Source organism: Hyaena hyaena, unplaced genomic scaffold, assembly GCF_003009895.1.
Source record: "Hyaena hyaena isolate Hyena2069 unplaced genomic scaffold, ASM300989v1 scaffold_456, whole genome shotgun sequence".
NCBI lineage: Eukaryota > Metazoa > Chordata > Mammalia > Carnivora > Hyaenidae > Hyaena > Hyaena hyaena.
The window spans coordinates 758,298-771,632 of record NW_024081087.1 but is presented as its reverse complement, the minus strand read 5'-3'; the positions used below and the strand labels follow the sequence as shown (position 1 = coordinate 771,632).

The window sequence follows — 13,335 nt, the reverse complement described above, 5'->3', positions numbered from 1 at the left end:
AAGCAGGCTCCAGGCTCTGAGCTAGCTGTCAGCACAGAGCCTGACGTGGGGCTCGAACCCACGAACCCTGAGATCATGACCTGAGCCGAAATCGGACGCTTAACCAACTGAGCCACCCAGGTGCCCCCCTGAGGAATATTTTGACTTTAGTATTTTTTGTTCTTGATGCAGATCATCTGAAGGACAGATCTCGGGGAAGGGAGGTCTCCTACGTCCTCTCAAATTTCAGCCAAAAGTGTAACTTCCCGGAGGCTGGAGATGGTGTTTGTTCACCATTGTATCCGTAGTTCTATTTTTTTTTTTAACGTGTATTTAGTTTTGAGAGAGAGAGAGAGAGAGAGAGAGGGAGGGAGAGGGAGAGTGAGTGGAGGAGGGGTAGAGAGAGAGGGAGACACAATTCAAAGCAGACTCTGGGCTCCAAGCTTTCAGCCTGGAGTCCAACGCGGGGCTCAAACTCGCGAACTATGAGATCATGACCTGAGCAGAAGTCGGACGCTTCATCGACTGAGCCACCCAGGCGCCCGGGTATTTGCAGTTCTTAGCAGTGAATGTATGTGCAATGACAGAAAGGGAGAAGAATATGGAGTTGTCTTCACTTGCTCTTGCGCACTCTCTCTCTCCCTCTCTTTTGCATGTATCGGGGTCCCTCTGAAATATGAATGAAATTGGGGCATGGTATAGGGGACATACGTACCAGTGATAGAACACCGGCACCAAAAGGGGAGGGCTGGAGCCTGGGAAGTTGAAAAGAGCCAGAAGTGGAAAATAGGAGGAAACGAGGTAGGAAGAACACCCTTTTCCAGTGCCACCTGCCTCAGATGACTCGAATTTCCTGCCACGTTTTCCTCCCTCCCTCCCTCCCTCCTTTGCTCCAATTCTCCATCTTTGCTTATTCAGAAGGGCCACCCCACCCCCCACCTGGATGACTTGGCAATGACCCACTTGATGGGGAAGGTATGCAGCAGCTTGTCACCTCCCCTCAATGCCCTGGATAGAATCATTGTGTCTGTCACATTCACAGGTTATTATTGTCATTGTTTCAGGAGTTTCTAGCATTTGCAGAAAATGATGTATAAAATCGTTCCTGCCCTTCCTTACAGAAATTACTATCCGGAGGGAATGAATGGTCCATTACGGAACAATGTAGCAAATGCTAAGAAAGGAAAAAGTGTGGGGTGTTTGAAGAACATATAAGGGGGCACTTAACCCAGTCTTGGGGGTACACCAGGAGCTTTCCAGAAGCAGAGTCTAAAACCTAAAGGGCATGAGTCACAGCAAACCCAATACGAGAGTGGCTTATACAAGGTGATCTATTTCTGTCTCCCGTGGAAGTCCAAAGGTGAGCATCACCAGTGTCGTGACGCTCGGTGGTGTCAGGGCTCAGGGTCCCTGTTTTGCTGTGCCTCCAGGTATGTTCTCCATACCCTGGTCACCTCACAGCTCAAGATGGCTACTCTTGCTCCAGGCATCACATCTCTATTTCACCTGCCAACGCAGTACCAGTGAGTGAAAGTCTTGCTAAATATAAACTCAAGCTATCCATCATAGTGTTTTCTAATTATTTTTTTTACCACCTGAGTAATATATGCACAAGATTAAAAATTATATAGCACAAAAGGCTTACGACACAAAGCTAAGGTCATCTGCCTCGGTCCTCCTGACCCCTTGGAAAACTGTCAACCCAGCTATCTGACAGCCACCGTCAGGGGGAGCCACTCGACATTATGCTCAAAGTGAGATGTTTGCAAAAACCAACCATGGTATCCCTTAAGCAAGGTGGTAGCTGAGACTCTTCCTCACCGTCCCTTCTGCCCTCTAGAGTGATCACTGAGTGGTCACCTGGCCCAAGGGTCCTTAATCCATACCTGGCACCTAAAAGGTGGCAAGAAAGGGGATGCTCTACCCAACAGGGACAATGGTGATTACCATCGCCAGTCAGATCCATTCTCTCTGTAACTTGAAATCAAAGTTTTGAGACTCTCTGTCGAGAGGAATTTTGAGATCACAAAAGAAAGAACTGAGTCAAATAAGGATGGGCCCTTGGATACTGCTGTGGCTGGTGCTGCCACCGCTCCTGGACTTTACGCTGATGTGACCCAATAATCTCCACTTTGCAGATGCTGGCTTGAGTTGGATTTCTGTCACTAGCGATGGTGGTCTTCATGCCACACCTCACAGGGTTGCAAATTTTGCGTGGTACGGTTTCCTTGGTCTAAGAAGCTCTCTTCCTGGGATCTTGTTTTTACAGAGCGGCAATCATGAGCCTGCTGAGAGGCCAAACGGGGTATGGGCTTCACCCCCAGGCCTGGTTGTTGAGTACAAGGTGCCCAGGGAAGACTGCCCTAGCTAGGTAGCGTCAGGGCCTGTCTTCCAGGGTCATCAGTCTCGGGATTTTGGGTAAGTGAGGGTGTGATTCTGCTCCTTTCTTCCCTATCGGCCCTTTTCGGCCCCTTTCGGCCGCTTAGAGCAGCCAGGCCAAGGCAAAGCCCAGCAAAACAGAAGATACCTAGCCTCGGCCTCCTGAGTGCCCGCGGGAAACCCGCGCAGGCGCACTCGCGCTGCGCGGCCGGGTCTCCGCCCAGTGGGCGGTGCCCCCTCCAGGGGCGGAGCGAAGGCCTGCGGGAGGCGGGGCCGGGCGTCCGCGGCTCGCGGGAGGGGTCTCGCGAGGACGCCCGTGGGTGTGGTCCGGGGTGGCTGCCAGTGTGTGTGTTGGGGTGGGGGGGGCGGGATGGGGCGATGCCGTGGTGACTCGGGCCCGCGGGTCGCGCAGCGCGGTGCGGGATAGTGGCGTGGGCCCCGCTCCCGGCCCCGGACGTTGGAAGGGTGTCACATCCGGCGGGAGGGGGCGGGCCTGCGGTCCCCGGAAGTGTGGGCGCGGGCCGTGGTTTAACCCACGGCGGCGGTGGCGGTGGCGGCGGCGGCGGCGGCGGTGGCGGCCGGGGCAGGTGAGCGGGGCCCGGGGAAGGGCGAGGACTGGGAAAGGGGTGGCGCTGGCAGTGGCTCCCGGCGCGCCCCCGCCTGTCCGCCTCGTCCTGGCAGACGCCGGTGATTGGGCGCGAGGGGCGCGTGACTACCGCTGGCGCCCCTGCCCCTCGCAGCGGAGGGGAGGGAGGCCTGCGCCCCTGCCGCTTGAGCCCTCCCCTCCCTTCCCCCTGCAGGTGGAGCCTCTGGCTCCGCCCCACCCCTCACCGCCACCTCCACCCCCCACCCCATATTTGAGCATCTTGTTGGTCACAGTGCTAGTGACGTTGGACCCAGTTTGCCCATTATACAGATGGGAAATCAGGCCTAAGAGTGGCATCTGACTTGCCAGAGGTCACACGGGAGGCCGGTGGCAGAGTAGGGTCGCAGTGACTGGTCTGTGACTCCCTGCCTGTGCCCTTTCCCCAGCGCAGTGAAAGAACTAGGGCTTTCAGCCTTGAGTCTGTTCTTACCTTTTTTCCCAGCGTCCCTGACCAAACCCTACCCCTGGACCTGCTGGGTAGAAAGGGCATTGCTGTGTGTGTGTATTTTATACATTTTCATACCTTGTTTCTAGATTTCTATGTATCTGACTCCCTCCAGTAGTACGCGTCTGGTTCCTCTTGGGTACATAAGGCAGTGGTATGTGTGCCTCGTTCTCCTTCCCCACAGCCAATGAGGTGCTTATTTTTCCACTTTATGGATGGGAGAAGCAGTAACCCGGGGACTACGGTGTGAGCTACTGGCAGAGCTGACCCTGCACCTGGGCGTTTCAGCCCGAGACAGTCAGGACTTTCTTACTACAGGGTCCGGGCTCACCCACCCTAGGAATGTCCACTTTTAGCCCTGGAAACTTCACAGACTCCCTTCCCTTCACTTCAGCAGTGTCTCAGTGATCCTGTTGCTGACTCAGGCCTTTTCCACCCCCTTCATGGGCTCCTTGCCTCTTTTCCGGAAGTCCTGTGGCACCCAAGAGGCTGCCACCTGACCCTGAGGACCGTTGGCCTTGCAGCTGGAGGTGGCAGTGACAGAGGGATTTGGTAGGGACAGACTTTCCTGTTATGCAGGGAGCTGCGGCCCTGCCCGGGCCTGGACTTTGTGGTTCTGGATAGGAGGAAGGGCTTGGGTGAAATATTGGCCGCTGAAGTGAGTCCTTGTTCCTGGTGGTTACAGAGGCCAGAAAGGCTTTTTTCCTTGATTATCTTGGAAACTGGCTTGGTGCCTTTGGAATTTCCATTCTGTGGAACGTTTCATTTTGGACTTCTTCATTTAGGGAGCACTGGTTCTCATTTCTTGCTTGACTGCCATGTGCTCTCGGCACTGTCCTGCAGGGCTTCGTGAACGTACCGAATTCTGAGGAGACTGAAGGAGGGTAGGTGGTGATCCCATTTTACAGCTGATAAGTGACTTGTTAGAGGTGTTACATAATTTGGTCACACGGCCAGTAAGTGGCCGAGTTGGGATTTTTAACCCGATCGTCTCATTTCAAAGTTCATGTATTTGCTGGACCTGATGTCGGACACCTGGGTGGCTCCGTCAGTGAAGGATCCGAGTCTTGATCTCAGCTCAGGTCTTGATTGCAGGGTCGTGAGTTCAAGCCCTGTGTTGGGCTCCATGCTGGGCATGAAGCCTACTTCAACAACATTAAAAAAAAAAATTATCTGTGAGGCTTGTTAAAAATATAGAGCCAAACCTCTGGAGATTGTCTGCAGGGGTCCGAGGAATCTGTATTTTTAACACTTGCACTGAGTGATTCTGTAGGTCAAGTTTGGGAAGCACCTCTTTTTTTTATTATTAATTTTTTTAATGTTTATTTATTTTTGAGGTGGGGGGGAAGGGACAAAGAGAGAGGGAAACACAGAATCCAAAACAGGCTCTAGCCCAGAGCTGTCAGCACAGAAGCCGACACGGGGCTTGAACTCATGAACTGTGAGATCGTGACCTGAGCCGAAGTTGGTTGCTTCACCGACTGAGTGGGAAGCACCACCTTAACGGGCTTGTAGATTTTCTGTATTTGGGATTGAGATTATTTCTAAGGATTCTTGTTTTCCTTTCACTTACTGCCGTGAAATTTGCTAACCCGACATAGATCTGCCATTGAGAGGGCATGGGGCTAACTAGCCATGCGAATCATTTCCGGATACTTTTGGCCAGTACCAGTAGGGTTTTTCCAGGCTGACTTAATTAGGTCATTGAAGACCTTGTTTTAATCCCATTGGATCTCTGTTGTTCCAAAATTCTGTTAGTTTCTGCTCAGGGTCTGGAGTTTTCATAAGGTTCCAGCTTGTTCCTGGATCGTTACCCTATAACAGAGATCTCTGTGATGGCAATGCCTCTGAGGATTGGGGGGCTTTACAAGGCATGTTACTTCGCAGGTGCTCCCTCCACTGCATTTCTCTTTCCCTTCCCTGGTTTCTGGGAAAGACTTGAGCGAATACCAAACAGGTTTGTCGTGATTTAGCTGGTGCTGAGAGGTGGGGCCCCTGGGGCTGAGGATGGGCTGGAGAATACAGAGGAGAGACTCAACCATGATGAAGTTATCAAACAGATGGCCCAGGTCAGGTGTGCCTGGCATTGAACCATGTAAATACTTTTAGACCCACTGCTAATTCATTTCCTCCCTCCTCAGCAGGATTACAAATACTAGAAGACACAAAGTCCACACTATACTTTCTTTAGTCTCTTTCTGTCCAACAAACACTGATTTCTAACTTAATTTCTTTGTAAACAGTGGATGTACTTTGTGTGACTTGAAATGTTTTAATGTACTGAGGCTTGTTTGATGGCCCAGGATATGATCATCCGTGGCAAATGTTCTGTGAATACTTGGGAAAAACGTGCTTTCTTTGTTGAGTGGCGTGTGGTATCAGTGTCAGTTGAGTTGGTTGGTAGTGCTGTTCATAACTGCATAGTGCTTCTCTGTTTACTTGTTCTCTTGAAAAAGGGTCATTGAAACTTACAACTGTAATTGTTGATTTGTTCGTTTCTTCTTGTAGGTCTATCAGTTTTTGCTTCCTGTGATTTGAAGCTCCGTTACTAAGTACATAAACAGTTTGGAGTGTTGTTTGTTTGATGGATTGACCCTTTTAATCTCTGGTAATCTTCTTTGCTCTGAAATCTACTTTGTCTCATATTAACATTGGCAGTCCAGTTTTTTTAAAAAAAATTTGTTGGCTCGATATCCAGAATGTTTACAGAGCTACACCTCAAAATAGGAAACAAAGACAAATGACCTGCCTAAAATAGGCAAAGGGTTTGAATAGACATTTCTCCGAAGGAGATACACAAATGACCCATAAGCACATGAAGATATTCTGCATCACTAGTCATTAGGGAAATGTGAACCAAAATGACAATGAGCTGCCCCTTCACACCCATTGAGATAGCTGTTATCAAAGAACCCAGAAGTGTTGGCAACAGGATGTGGAGAAATTGGAACCCTTATTGCTGGTCGGAATGTCAAGTACACGGTTGCTGTGGAAAATTGTACGGCAACTCCTCAAAAAATTAAATATACAATCACCATACGATCCGGCCATTCCAGTCATGAGTATGCTTTAAAGAAGTATAAGCAGAGACTCAAAACAGTATGTTTGTACAGCAGTGTTCACGCCAGCATTATTCACAGTAGCCAAAATGTCCATCAACAAGTGTCCATCGACAGACGAATGGACAAACAAAATGTGGTACATACATAGAAATTATCTAGCTTTAAAAAGGAGGAAGTTTTGACACATAGTACCACATGGATGAAACTGGAAGAAATGATGCTAAATGAAACACACCCGTCACAAAAGAACAAATATCGCATGATTCCTCGTATGTAAGATTCCTAGAGTAGTTAAGTTCATAGAGACAGAAAGAATAGTGGTTGCCAGCAGCTGAGGAGGAAGAGTGGGGAATTAATGTTTAATGGGTACAGAGTTTCATTTTGGGATGATAAGAAATGTCTGGAGGTGGATGGTGGTGGTGGTAATATGATAGTGTGAGTGCCCTTAATACCACAAAACTGCACACTTAAGCTTAAAATGAGGGTGTGTGGGTGGGTCAGTTGGTTGAGTGTCTGACTTTGGCTCAGGTCATGATCTTGGAGTTCCTGGGTTCGAGCCCCACATTGGGCTCTGTGCTGACAGCTCAGAGTCTGGAGGCTCTTTCGGATTCTGTGTCTCCCTCTCTCTCTGCCCTCCCCTGCTCATGTTCTGTCTCTCTCAAAAATAAACATTAACAAAATTTTAAAAAAGGTTAAAATAGTAAATTTTATGTTGTATATGTTTTACCACAATTTAAAAATGGATAGTGTTAAAAAAAATTAGTGTTTACTTGGTGTGTTTCCTTATATCCTTTTACTTTAAAATCATTTGTGTCTTTGTATTTAAAGTGGGTTCTCTCGTGGGCAACATATAGGTAGGTTTTGCATTTTGTAAAATGCAATTTTGTAATCTCTGCCTTTTAACTGGGATGTTTAGAACAGTTACATTTAATATGATTATTAGTACAGTTGGGCTTAACTATTGCTTTGCTGTTTGTTTTCACTTTGTCCAGTATTCTTCGTTCCCATTTCTTTTTTTCTCTGGTCTCTTTGGGGTTGAGTAATTTTTATGATTTCAATTTGTTTCTCTTGCCTAGTTTATTTGCTATTCCTATTTTTTGTTTCTTAGCAGTTGCCATAAGATTCATAGTGAGTCTTTAACTTGTCACAGTCCATCATCAAATGGTTATTATACCACTTTACATATAGTATAAGAACTTCCCAATAGTATACATTTATTTCTTTCCTCCTGGACTTTGTACTGTTATCACACATTTCACTTGTACATATGTTATAAATCCCGTAATACATTATTAGTATTATTTTTAAATGTGTATATTTGAGAGGGAGAGAGAACTCATGCGCATGAGCAGGAGAGGAGCAGAGAGAGGGAGACAGAGGATACGAAGCGGGCTCTGTGCTGACAGCAGAGAGCCCACTGTGGGGCTTGAACTCAGCTGCAAGACCATGACCTGAGCTGCAGTCGGACGCTTACCCGAGCCACGTTGTTGTTATTTTGGCTGTAAACAGCCAATTATTTTGTGAAGAGATCAAAAAGAAAAAATATTTTATATTTATACTCACACGTTTATCATTTCTGGTGTTCCTCATTCCTCTGTGTAGATCCATTTTGTTTCAGATTCTTTCTCACTTTAATATTTCTTGCAGTGCTGGTCTGCAAGTGATGAATTCTTTCAGCTTTTGGATGTCTGAGAAAAACCTTTGTTACTGAAAGGTATTTTCCCTGGGTATAGGATTCTAAGTTGACATTTAATTTCAGCATTTTAAGATGTGGTTCCAGTGTCTTCCGGCTTGGCATTGTTTCATATGAATAATCTGTTGTCTTTCTGATTTATGTGCTTCCATTCCTCATGTGCCCTTTTTCCTTCTGGCAGCTTTTCTTCTATTGCTGGTTTTAAACAATTTAATTATCATATGCCTTGGTATACTTTTTTCTTCAGGTTTAAAAAGAAAAATTTTTTAAATGTTTATTTATTTTTGAGAGAGACAGACTGTGAGCTGCGGGAGGGGAGAGAGAGGGAGGCACAGAATCTGAAGCAGGCTTTGGGCTGTCAGCACAGATCCTGACGTGGGGCTTGAACTCAAAAGTTGTGAGATCACGATCTGAGCTCAACTGACTGAGCCACCCAGGTGCCCCCCCTCCCCTTAAAAATTTTCTTTTTAGCACTGGGTGTTGTATGGAAACCAACTTGACAATAAACTATTAAAACATTTTTTTTTCTTTTTAATCTTCACTTTTATTGTTCTTGGGTCAGTTGAGTTTTTTTTGATCTGTGGGTTTGTAAATTTTCTCAAATTTGGTAAGTCTTCAACGAGTTAGTTCTTCAGATAGTTTCTGTGTTCTCCTTTCTCTCTCTTCTTTGGGGACTCAAGTGACATGTATATTAGGATGCCTGACGTCCCACAGCTCTCTGATGCTTCCTTCATTTTCTCCCCCGGTCCTTTTATTTTTCTCTTTGTGCTTATTTTGGATAGTTTGCATTGTTACTTCTTCAAGTTCACCAATCCTTTGGTGTCTGCCTAATCTGTTGTTACTTATCTCAGACATCATAGTTTGCATCTCTGCAACGCAAGTTTTCCCTTTAGCTTCTTTACTATATGGAATGTGGTTGTAGCAGCCATTTTAATGTCATTTTCTGCTTATTCTGTTATCTGTATTTCTTTTTTAAAATTTTTTTTATAGTTTATTTATTTTTGATTCAGAGAGAGACAGAGCACGAGTGAGGGAGGGGTAGAGAGAGAGAGGGAGACACAGAATCTGAAACAGGCTCCAGGCTCTGAGCTAGCTGTCAGCACAGAGCCCGACGCGGGGCTCAAACCCACGAACCGTGAGATCATGACCTGAGCCGAAGTCGGAAGTTGGACACTTAACCGACTGAGCCATCCAGGCACCCCATCTGTATTTTTTTTTTAAGTTTATTTATTTCAGGAGAGAGAACGCAAGCAAGTGGGGGTGGGGCAGAGAGAGAGGGAGACACAGAATCTGAAACAGGCTCCAGGCTCTGAGCTGTCAGCACAGAGCCCGACGCGGGGCTCAAACCCACGAACCGTGAGATCATGACCTGAGCCGAAGTCGGAAGTTGGACACTTAACCGACTGAGCCATCCAGGCACCCCATCTGTATTTTTTTTTTAAGTTTATTTATTTCAGGAGAGAGAACGCAAGCAAGTGGGGGTGGGGCAGAGAAAGAGAGAGGGAGAGAGAGAGAATCCCAAGAGGGCTCTGCACCATCAGTGTGAGGCCTGATGTGGGGCTCAGTCCCACAAACCATGAGATCATGACCTGAGCCAAAATAAAGGGTCAGATGCTCAACCGACTGAGCCACCCAGGTATTTCTGAGTCTGTTTCCATTCATGGAAAAGCATTCTTGCTTCTTTGCATGTCTGGTGATTTTTGATGTCAGATGTTGAGAATTTTATCCTGTTGGGTGCTGGATATTCTTGGCATTGTTTTGGGACATTGTTAAGTTACTTGCGAACAGTTTCATCCTTTAAAGCCTTGCCTTTAATTTTGTCATGTGGGCTCAGAACAATGTTTAGACCAGGGTTAATTTTCTCCCAACTAACAAGGCAGTACCTTCTTCATGCTAGGTCTTCCACTCTGGCTGATACAGAAATTATTCTTAGCTCAACCTGAGGTCCAAGGAGCCTTCCCTCTAATCCTGATTTGCACTGTCAGCACATAGCCGAAAAATGGAGGTGGACTCTTCATAGATTTCGAGAGTTCTCCCTTGGTGAAGCTATCTTTTTCTCTGGTTTTCAGCCCCTGTAAAGTCTGTCTGCCATGACCTCCTTGGACTCTCCCGACTTCCTTTCCCCCGCCCGGGGAGACTGTTGGGCTCCAAGCCTGGCAGGCATTGCCCGGGTACTTTCTTCCTACATCATGGCCTGGAACCTCTTTCTAGGCAGTGAGCTGGGGCATTTTTCCTCCCTCTCAGAGATCACTTTCCTAAAATGCCTGATGGCCATTGTCTGAAAATCATCGTTTCGTGGATTTTGTCTGGCATTTGGCTGGTTGAGGCAGGAGAGAAATGTAGTCCCTGTTCCTCTGTGTTGGCCTAGAGCAGGTGGGTGCCCTGTCCAGTCCGCTCTCCTCGAGTGTCTTGCATGTGCTAGGCATTGACCTCGTGCTGGGATGCAGCCCTGTGGGACGCACGGGCTGTGTGGGCTGTGCCCTCGGAGAGCTCAGAGTCTGGCTGATTCCTGTATGATGAATGCTGGGTGGTACTTCTAGGACACCACGGGAGGGTGGGATGAAGTCTTTGGGGGAAGGAGCTGGCATCTGAGGGACAGACAGGCATTTTTGAGCGGGAGAAGGCAGAGGACGGAGTATTCCAGGTAGAAGGAGCCCGAGGAGTGGAGGCTGAGTGACAGAGCTGGGACTCCCTGTCATACTGGTCTTTATATAGGAGCAGAGTATCTGGGAGTCACTGGAAGCCTGTTGCTTGTCCTGGGACCTATAGGTAGAACAGAGCGTTGGGGCGGGGTGGGCCGCCCATGAGGGACTGGAGGGTGATCTAGATGAAGAGGGAGGTTTGGGATCAGTTGGTCTGGGACCTTGTATGTCAAGCCAAGGAGCACAAGATTTTGAATATAATACGAAAGCGGTGGATTGCAGGGGTATGTGGGAGAGGGCTGGTGAGGGTGGAGTCTGTTAGAGCCAGGTGGGCAGCTAGCTGCTGGGGTATGTTGGGAGAGGCTGGCTCGGAGGAGGCATTCTGCCGGAGGATGAAAATGGGTCCAGAGCCCAGTGCGGCCGCTGAGAAGGCGTTGCCTATTTGATAATGGCCTTTGCTTGTTTGATAATGACCTTCATGGATCCCTGCCTGAGTCAAGAGCAGATAGGAGGAGGCTCTGGCCTAGTTTCTCTTTCTCTGCAGCTACACTGTTTTCGTTGGCACACCTGCCTGCCTCCGGGTGGGAGGTGGGGTGGCCTAGAAGTTCATAGTGTCAGATGTCACCGGCAGGGGTCTACAGGTGCCTCACCTTCTACCAGCCTAGGATGGCCCCAGATCAGTAAGAACAGTGAGTTTCATTGTCTTGGACTTTGAATAGACGAACCTTGAGTGACCTCATACAGACTCCTGGATATGTGTCCCTGCGTGTACCTTTGCCTTGACCTCAACCTTGATCCTTCCTAAAGGGATGATTGAAGCTGCTAGCTCAGCTCGCCCCGTGCAGATTAGCAAATGCAGGGTGTGGGGAGGCCGACAGCTGCAGGCTGAGAACCTTCCTGAACCACCCAAACAGTTGGGGCAACGGAGAAAGAAATGGCATCTGGGTGTGGCTTAGCCTAGGACGCTTTTCCTTTTCACTGAGAAGGAAGAGGCTCTGCAAAGTGTCCGGGCCATGTTTTACTGTCAGGAAGTTTCAAGAATGGGGCTACTTGCCAAATAACCTGTTTCTTGGCCATCATAGTGACTGAAGCGAACTTTATTGCTGAGTTACCTCCAGCCATTGGATTTATGTTGTGCCGTTGATTGATGCTGTTCCTGGCTGGAGGAATCCTCAGTTCTCCTCCTCAGTGTCCACAGAGGGCGACAGTGGGCGCTCAGCCCTGGTGATGAAGGTCCTGGCTGTTTGTTGAGCCTGGCCCTAGAGCCGGGCATTGGACTTCCCAGGCACCGATTCATTTCCTCCTTGTAAAAGCCCTGTCTGCTAGGAGAAACCGAGGTACAGAGAGCTGAAGTAGCCTGCCCAGGCTCTCTAGCCAGTAGCGACTGAGGGCTCAGGGCTGTCTGTCTTCCAAATGTAGGCACCTGGCTTTCCCTGCAGGGCCAAGGCCCAAAGAAGGTACTGTCCCTGGTGCTGTTGGCAGACCCGGGCCCCGCGCCCTGTGTGCCCAGGCCTTGAAGTCGAACTGAAAGTTATGGTAATAACGACCGCTTAGTAAGTTTGTACCCAGAGCCGGACACTGTGTTTCATGAACATGCCCTTGACTGAGAGGCAGTGGAGTGCAGCGGTCAGGGGGACGGGCCCTAAAGCCAGGACCACCTCAGTGACCCTCAGGCTCTACCGTTTCCGTGCTGTGACACTGGTCAGGCGCGGGACTCCTTCGACCCAGGTTTTCTGGTCTGTAAAGTGAAAAGGGCCGAAGGGTACACCGCTGAGCGGCCTTTTGTGAGGTCACGTGAGCTGCTGCGTGCAGAGCGCCTGGAACGCTGGCCTGTCCCTCGGACCTCTGCACAGCGCCTGTGGTGACTGTCCTTCCTTGCGTGCTGGTGGGACAGTGCCGCTTAGGGAGGGGAATGGAGCAGCGGCAGTGAAGCCCGGGTCCCCCGTGCCTCCAAGGAGTCCCCAGCTGGACCACCCTGGCTCTGCTCTTGCCTTCCCTACGCAGGAATGTTCTTTCCTGCACCTTCCCCTTCCCGCAAATGCCTGCCTGCCCTTCAGATGTCAGCTGTCCTCTGGGAAGCGTTTCTTGCTCTTTCTCCCGCAGACTTCATCCTACTCACTCTCTCCCTGCCTCCCTCCCTGCCTTGCTGCTGAGATATCACAGCTGCAAGAGCAGTGGAGGATGAGGCCTTGGGCAGGGGTTTTCTAACTGTGTCCTGGGAAGGTGCCCTGAGGGCCCCCTTGAGGCTTCAGGGGGAGACCATCTGGGAGAGGGGAGTCCTCTCCCTTCCCCCTCCCCCTCCCCCCAGAGCATGGTCTCTGGGACCTGATCTGTGCACTGGGGGCTTGGGGGAATGTTTTAAAGAACTGCTTTGGCAAATTGGAAAACTAGGAAAGCCAGGGCACATCGAGCAAGTGGGAAAAGAGTATGGAAGTGGAGGTCCTGACAGCTGGAGGGATGGGGATGGGGGGGTGTGGGGGGGGGGATGG

At 49.1% G+C, this 13,335-nt stretch overlaps 1 protein-coding gene across 1 annotated transcript in view; it reads left to right on the top strand.

Annotated features, from left to right (window-relative positions):
* The first annotated feature begins 2,781 nt into the window (after positions 1 to 2,781).
* VPS37C (VPS37C subunit of ESCRT-I) overlaps positions 2,782 to 13,335 on the top strand; it is a 29,031-nt gene continuing 18,477 nt past the window's right edge. Inside the window, exon 1 of the mRNA XM_039253585.1 lies at positions 2,782 to 2,945. The gene's annotated coding sequence lies outside the window, so the exon portion shown is untranslated. The remainder of the gene's footprint in view (positions 2,946 to 13,335) is intronic.